We start from the raw sequence: 6,575 nt of genomic DNA on the forward strand, positions 1-6,575 counted from the left end.
ATCACCGCACCTGGCATGTTTATATAAGGTGGTGTAAGGAGAAATCTTACAATTCAAAATCTTTTTGTCTGGCTAGATTTCTGGCCTTTTTACAGGGTGGCTTGGATGCGGGTCTCCGGTTGGGAACCTTAAAGGTTCAAGTGTCAGCGTTGTCAGTGTATTTTCACTGACGGCTGGCGGAGATTCCGGATGTTAGAACTTTCTTGCAGGGAGTGCTTCACATCCAGCCGCCCTACGTGCATCCAACAGATCCTTGGGATCTTAATTTGGTCCTTAACATGTTGCAGGAGCCTCCATTCGAACCGCTACACTCAGCGGAATTGCGGTTCTTAACTTGGAAGGCAGTCTTCCTGCTGGCTATTGCCTCAGCTAGGAGGGTCTCCGAGCTGGGGGCCTTATCTTGCAAAGAACCTTATTTGGTCTTTCATGAGGATAGGGTAGTTTTAAGGACTATTCCATCCTTCCTCCCTAAGGTGGTGTCGGGTTTCCATATTAATCAGGAAATAGTAGTTCCGGTGTTCAGAGAGGAGTCTCAACAAAAGGAAGTAAATGTTTGGATGTGGTTAGGGCGCTGCGGATATATGTTAAGAGAACTGCAAAGATATGCAAGACAGATTCTCTATTTGTGTTATTTGATTTTTCTAGGCGAGGATGGCCAGCGTCTAAGCAATCAATTGCAAGATGGCTTACCCTAACAATTAGGGAGGCTTATGTCCATAGTAATCGTCCTGTGCCGAAGCGTATTGTTGCCCATTCTACTCGTTCGGTTGGGGCGTCTTGGGTGGCGTGGAATGGGGCCTCAGCGGACCAGTTGTGCAGGGCAGCTACCTGGTCCTCGGTCCATACTTTCACAAAATTCTACCAATTTAATGTTTTTGCGTCTAATTTGGCCGTAGTGCTCTACGTGCGGAGCGATCAGAGCGGTCCCACCCAGCAGAGGGACTGCTTTAGTAAGTCCCCATGGTTAGCAGTGTCCCTCAGATGGATGAAAGAGAAAAGAGGATTTATACTTTCGATAAATCGGTTTCTCTGATTCCATCTGGGGGACACTGCGTTCCCCCCCCCCTCTTTTTCTTTGTTTTGTGTATCTTGGTTGATTGGCCTATCTTCCTAGGGCTTTGTTAATCAAACTGAGGTCTGTGGGGAATTGGCGGGGGGATATGTCTGTTCAGCAGCAAAAGATTAACTGTTTAGGTGCCAGACTCCTCCCTACCCTACTCAACCCCCATGGTTAGCAGTGTCCCCCAGATGGAGTCAGAGAAACCGATTTATCGTAAGTATAAATCCTCTTTTAATAACAGTCTGTGCTTTTTCCCCACATGCCTCTTTTATATCCCAGCACATCAAATCATTTAATATTCTACACTGTGCTAGCATCTCCCCATAGAAACATAGAATTTTGCCGACATAGAATAGAATTTGGCCCTTATAGTCTATCCATTTTTTAAATAATGGTATCCTAAAACCCTATTTGATCCTTAGTTCTTTATAATGATATTCTTATGTCTATCTCAAGCATGTTTAAATTGCTCTACTGTATTAGCCTCTACCACCTCTGATGGGAGGCTCTTCCACTTATCCACTGCCCTTTCTGTGAAGTAGTTTTTCCTCAAATTTCCTCTGAATCTACTCCCCTTCAGTGTCAGTGCATGTCCTCGTGTTCTAATACGTCTCTTCTTTTGAAGAATGTTTCCCTCCTGTACCTTGTTAAAACCATTCATATATATGGAAGTTTCTATCATGTCCCCCCCTTTCCCTTCTCTGCTCCAAACTATACATATTAAGATCTTTTAGTCTCTTGTCGAAGTCGTATAATTGGATGAACAAAAGTATATTGGTTTAATATTGGTTTGCCGTGCGATTGCGAAGCGCACGCCACGTAACACGTGGCGTGATGCGATCGCACGGTAAAATACGCACGCACACACTCGCATTACAACATTTTAGTTATTTTATATAATTCATATTCATATTGGTTTTGTCACACTGTAATTTATGAGCAAATAATATTTGGTTTATTAGTAGTGTATATATATATATATATATATATATATAAATATATATAATGATTATACGTACACTTCAGTGATATATATAGTTCAGGTTGTGGGAAAGGTGGCATGTCTGGTATCATATTGATCCCCTATTCATCAGCAGCTGTCCGGTGCAGTCGGCGAAGAGATCGCACATTGCATACTTTAGTTATTGATATTAGGGAATAATCCTTTGTATGATGCTGGCTATGAAAGGAGCAGACCCCCTGGAGAGACGACCCCCACCTTTGGATTCCAACGTCTGGACCTATAGAAACAATCTACGTCATCTCTATTGTTCAAGTGTAACACTGTACTGTATATAATCATCGCTGCACACCTCCTAGTTCTCAGTCAACTCTGACACAGTATTCTAACAGATATACTGTCCACCGGGTCCCGTGGGTGCGCAGCGAGCGTATGCGATAGCATTGGTATGTATTTATCTTTTGGAATTGGCTGTACTGTACTTTATCCTAATATAATAATGTATTGAATTGTTGACTATCTACATCTGCTAAAATAAATCACTTTGTGCGTTAGAAACACAATACAATCGCTTGGGCAATGCTTATTTGAAAACTATAAAATTACTTTAATACTCTCTGGGTAAGTTTTGTGCTATAGGCCATGCACCATTTTAGTTGCCCTTGTAAAGTCTCTAATGGATTTATATCCTTCTGGAGATATGGCCTCCAGAACTGAACACAGTATTCTAGATGAGGCCGTACCAATGACCTATACAGTGGCATTATTACTTCTTTCTTTCTGCTAATGATTCCTCTCCCTATGCAACCAAGCACCTCTCCACCTCTGCAATTTATAGAATTCAACATTTAAAAAGAATATAAGGAAATATTTTATTTCTGCCAGGACATCTTTAAAATCAGAGAGCACACATCTTCATATGGCCAAGACACTGTAATGAGAACGCGGTCACCTGCTTAAGTGGAGCCTGGTGCTTATTACCGCATAAAAAAATATATCCAGTTTTACTGCATATCTTTAATATGGAGGAAAATATATGGCTGATATTGGCATCAAACCAGTTGTATCTCCCAATATGCCATCATCTTTCACTCTGCCAAGAGTGTTGTTTGTACATTTTGCTTGGGATTGTGAGAGTGATTTGTATATGAAAAGGCTACACTGTCTGGGATTGCTATATTTTTATTTTTGTTTTAAGTAAAAAAAAATTGGAATCCCTTTAGAGCGGCTTACCACCGTGCACCAGACCAGGACTAGGTAAAACAACTAGAGAAGAAGAAACACGCCACCTGACCTGTCTCAGGGCACAGTGGACGGACCAGTCTTTTTATTTGCACCCCTTCACTGAGAGAGGGACGGTAAGTCAAATTCTCATATGTAACGCATAATTACACTGAGAAAGGGGTTTATTAGTTTTTGTATATAGATACAAGTTTTTTCACCATCGTTGGGCTTCTTTACTACTTTCAAGAATAATAGTGAGTCACATAGAAAGAAAAGTGCTATCCACACCTCCACAGTAGGTTGGCCACACCTGCTCGACAAAGGTCACTCCCACTAAGATGGAAGGCGCCGGTGCCTTGTCTCGCCCAGGGCACTAAAATGTGTAGTTACGGTACTGAGCGACATAAAGAGCAGAGTGAAAGAGAATATGGTCGAGGAGAGACGTGCAGCTGCAGGGACTGGAGGTGGTTCTGCTTTTGTCGTATCCTACACAAGTTACGAGGAGAAGTTCAAGCAGCTTATCCCTGTTGAGCTCCCCGAGGGAATTAATGTGCGGGACACCGACAGACCTGTGGCTCAACCAAAGGCTGGTGAGTACTCTCTAATGATACAAATTTGTATCCTTTGTGTGCAAACAGAAGTTTAAACATTTGTAAAAGTTTTGTTTTTTTTCTAAGGGTAAATGTTTTTTGCACTAGAAAAAAATATTAATTTCAAAATTTTCTGCACACCGACTCCACCGAAAAGTAGACAGCAGCAACACAAGCATCTGCACGTGCAGTCAAGCCAGGAAGATTTATCCAAAAATAAAAGAGAAGATGGCGCTAATGGTGATAGCTTATAGTTCAATATTGTCCAAAATTTACATTATATTCTTTGAATCTTTGCGAACAGAAGGGAACGTATATCCACGATGAAGTAAGAGAATCCTCCTCAATTAATCCATTCCGTATACATATATGAGGAAAGAAGAAAAATAAACATAGCACAGCCCGTAGGATCCAAAAATCTGTTGTTAATGTCCCCTGAAATACCCGTGCGTTTATACTTAATAAAAACAACGTGATGGAATATTCTTCGTAACCCCTTAGGGGTATATACTCACTAGACCACAATGGATATAAAGCGTATAGAATACCACAAGGGGACCTTAGTTCCACTTTACAAGATTCCTCTCCGTTTGAACCACATTAGATAACAAACGTGTAGAATGACATATAATTTCCACATGGGGATCTCTATTCCACCTTTCCAGATTCCTCTCTGTTTAAATAATCATGGAAGGAAAAAAAGTAAGTCCATAGTGTAAAACCACATAACACTTTATTCCATATGCATCAATATAAACATGAAGATCCAATAAAAAACTTGTTCAACATCCGTCACTGCAGCAAAAGGGAATAGATGGACTCACCCTTATGATAGAATAAACAAGCGTGATGTTAAATGATCCTCGCAGAAGACATCCCGGGTGATACTTCAGCGGCTCACGCTGTCCGGACAGAAAGAGTAAATTCCAAAACAATTCCCCGCTGGTGCGTGTGACGTCACCCACCTACGTCCGCCAGGAAGATGATGATTCCTTTGAAGGTAAACCCACCTATGTTTTAGTGGGGGTAAAATAATGCTATTAATCATTTGCCTGTAATGACATGCACCTATAACTGCTTTTTACCTGATAGTGGTTGTGACAGGATAGACCGCCTATGCCATCCTGTCTGTTGTTGCTGGGGTCCGGCTGGGCTTACTTTGCCACCATCCCCTTTCGTTATTCCAAATATGCCCCTCCTGCTGCAGTAGGAGTGAGCCTTTCCCACTTGGACTCCTTTATGGCATTCAGAACCACGTTCCTTCTGGGTAACTGACACGGCTAGTGTACTCCCGTGCTGGTACACTTGGGCTGGTACTGATCGCTTAATATGGATCAGGGTGCTGTGGATGGATCCCCCCTGGTCTATCACACTGGCCAGAGCTGCTGGAAACAGCCGGAGGACGGATTAGATTTAGGGTCTAATCTGTAGGTCACAGGATTCTAGCAATATTGAAGAAGTTGTCAAGCAGGTTCTTCAAGCAGAGAGTTATGTTTATTTCGTTCAAGTGTCCTGACAATGTTAGTTCCACTGATTAAAGGTATCAGTAGTTAGGTCAGATGGAACATCAAAATGATACAGTCACACGCCGGGCGATCAAGCTATACACCCGATCCCCAGAACTCTTACCTGCTCCTGCCGACCACTCGCTCCGGGCTGGGCGCTGCCATCTTCGCGCGTGCAAACCCGTTCTATTAATCTGCTCTGTCCCTCTCCTATTGGCTAGAATTTTGGCTCCAAAATTTAAAAGGCACTTCCTCTGAATCCTCAGTGCCTGTTCTTTGTGTTATCTTCTTGGTAATAGACGTGGCTCCCTCAGTTCTGCTTGTCCGCAGAGCTGACACTCTAGCGCAACACCTTTTCAGTGAACCCTGCTGACTACTGAACCAACACTTCCTAAGTGTTTCTGCCACCATTCCAGTGGTAACCAGTCGACCGCAGAGCTGACACTCTTATTACATCGCTACTCCTCCATTCCTGTTTAACCTGTTGTCTACAGTGCTGACACTCCCTAGTGTTCTGTTGCCATTCCAGTAGTAACCTGTCATCTGCAGAACTTACACCTCACTCTGTTCTCTGCCGTTCCAGAGGCGTCCGTCTATATCTCCTGCTCTCAACAATTGCTGACCCTCCTGGCTTGTTCCTCTAAGAAGTTCCGCCTACAACTCCTAGTAAAGGCTGCGACCTGCGAGACAGATGCAGCAAATACCAAACCGCCTTGCTGCTTTTCCCTGGTGAATACCGTGTTCTCGTTAGACCCTACGCCTTACTGGAGTATTGTTAATCTAGACAACTGTAGGATCCTGTCCAATGAACTGTGCAAGTTTCCGAACCGTGACAGATACATTTCAGTTTACAAGGGCTCTCTTTTTATACAGTTTTAAACACAGCCTCACAAGCTATTTTTAGAATCAGGATGCAACTTGTTTACCCAAACATGGATTTACATGTAATGCAAAGCTAACAATATTTACGCTTATCTGTGATATCCTAAAACCTTGCTGTGACTTCCTGCATCTTATCGTGGACACAGACATCTAACAGCAAGTCTAATTACCCCTTTCTTTCCCTGAAGGGGTATTGGACACTCACATCAAAAGGTCTAATGTACATGACGTTAGCATGGGTGCTTTCTTCCAACAGTTGCAGAATACACATTTCCTTCAAAGAAAAGAATGCCCCAAGAAAAGTTGCAAACCCCAAACAAGGCATTTTCTTACACCAAGATATACAAAAGACT

This window comes from Mixophyes fleayi, chromosome 2 (assembly GCF_038048845.1).
Source record: "Mixophyes fleayi isolate aMixFle1 chromosome 2, aMixFle1.hap1, whole genome shotgun sequence".
Lineage (NCBI taxonomy): Eukaryota > Metazoa > Chordata > Amphibia > Anura > Limnodynastidae > Mixophyes > Mixophyes fleayi.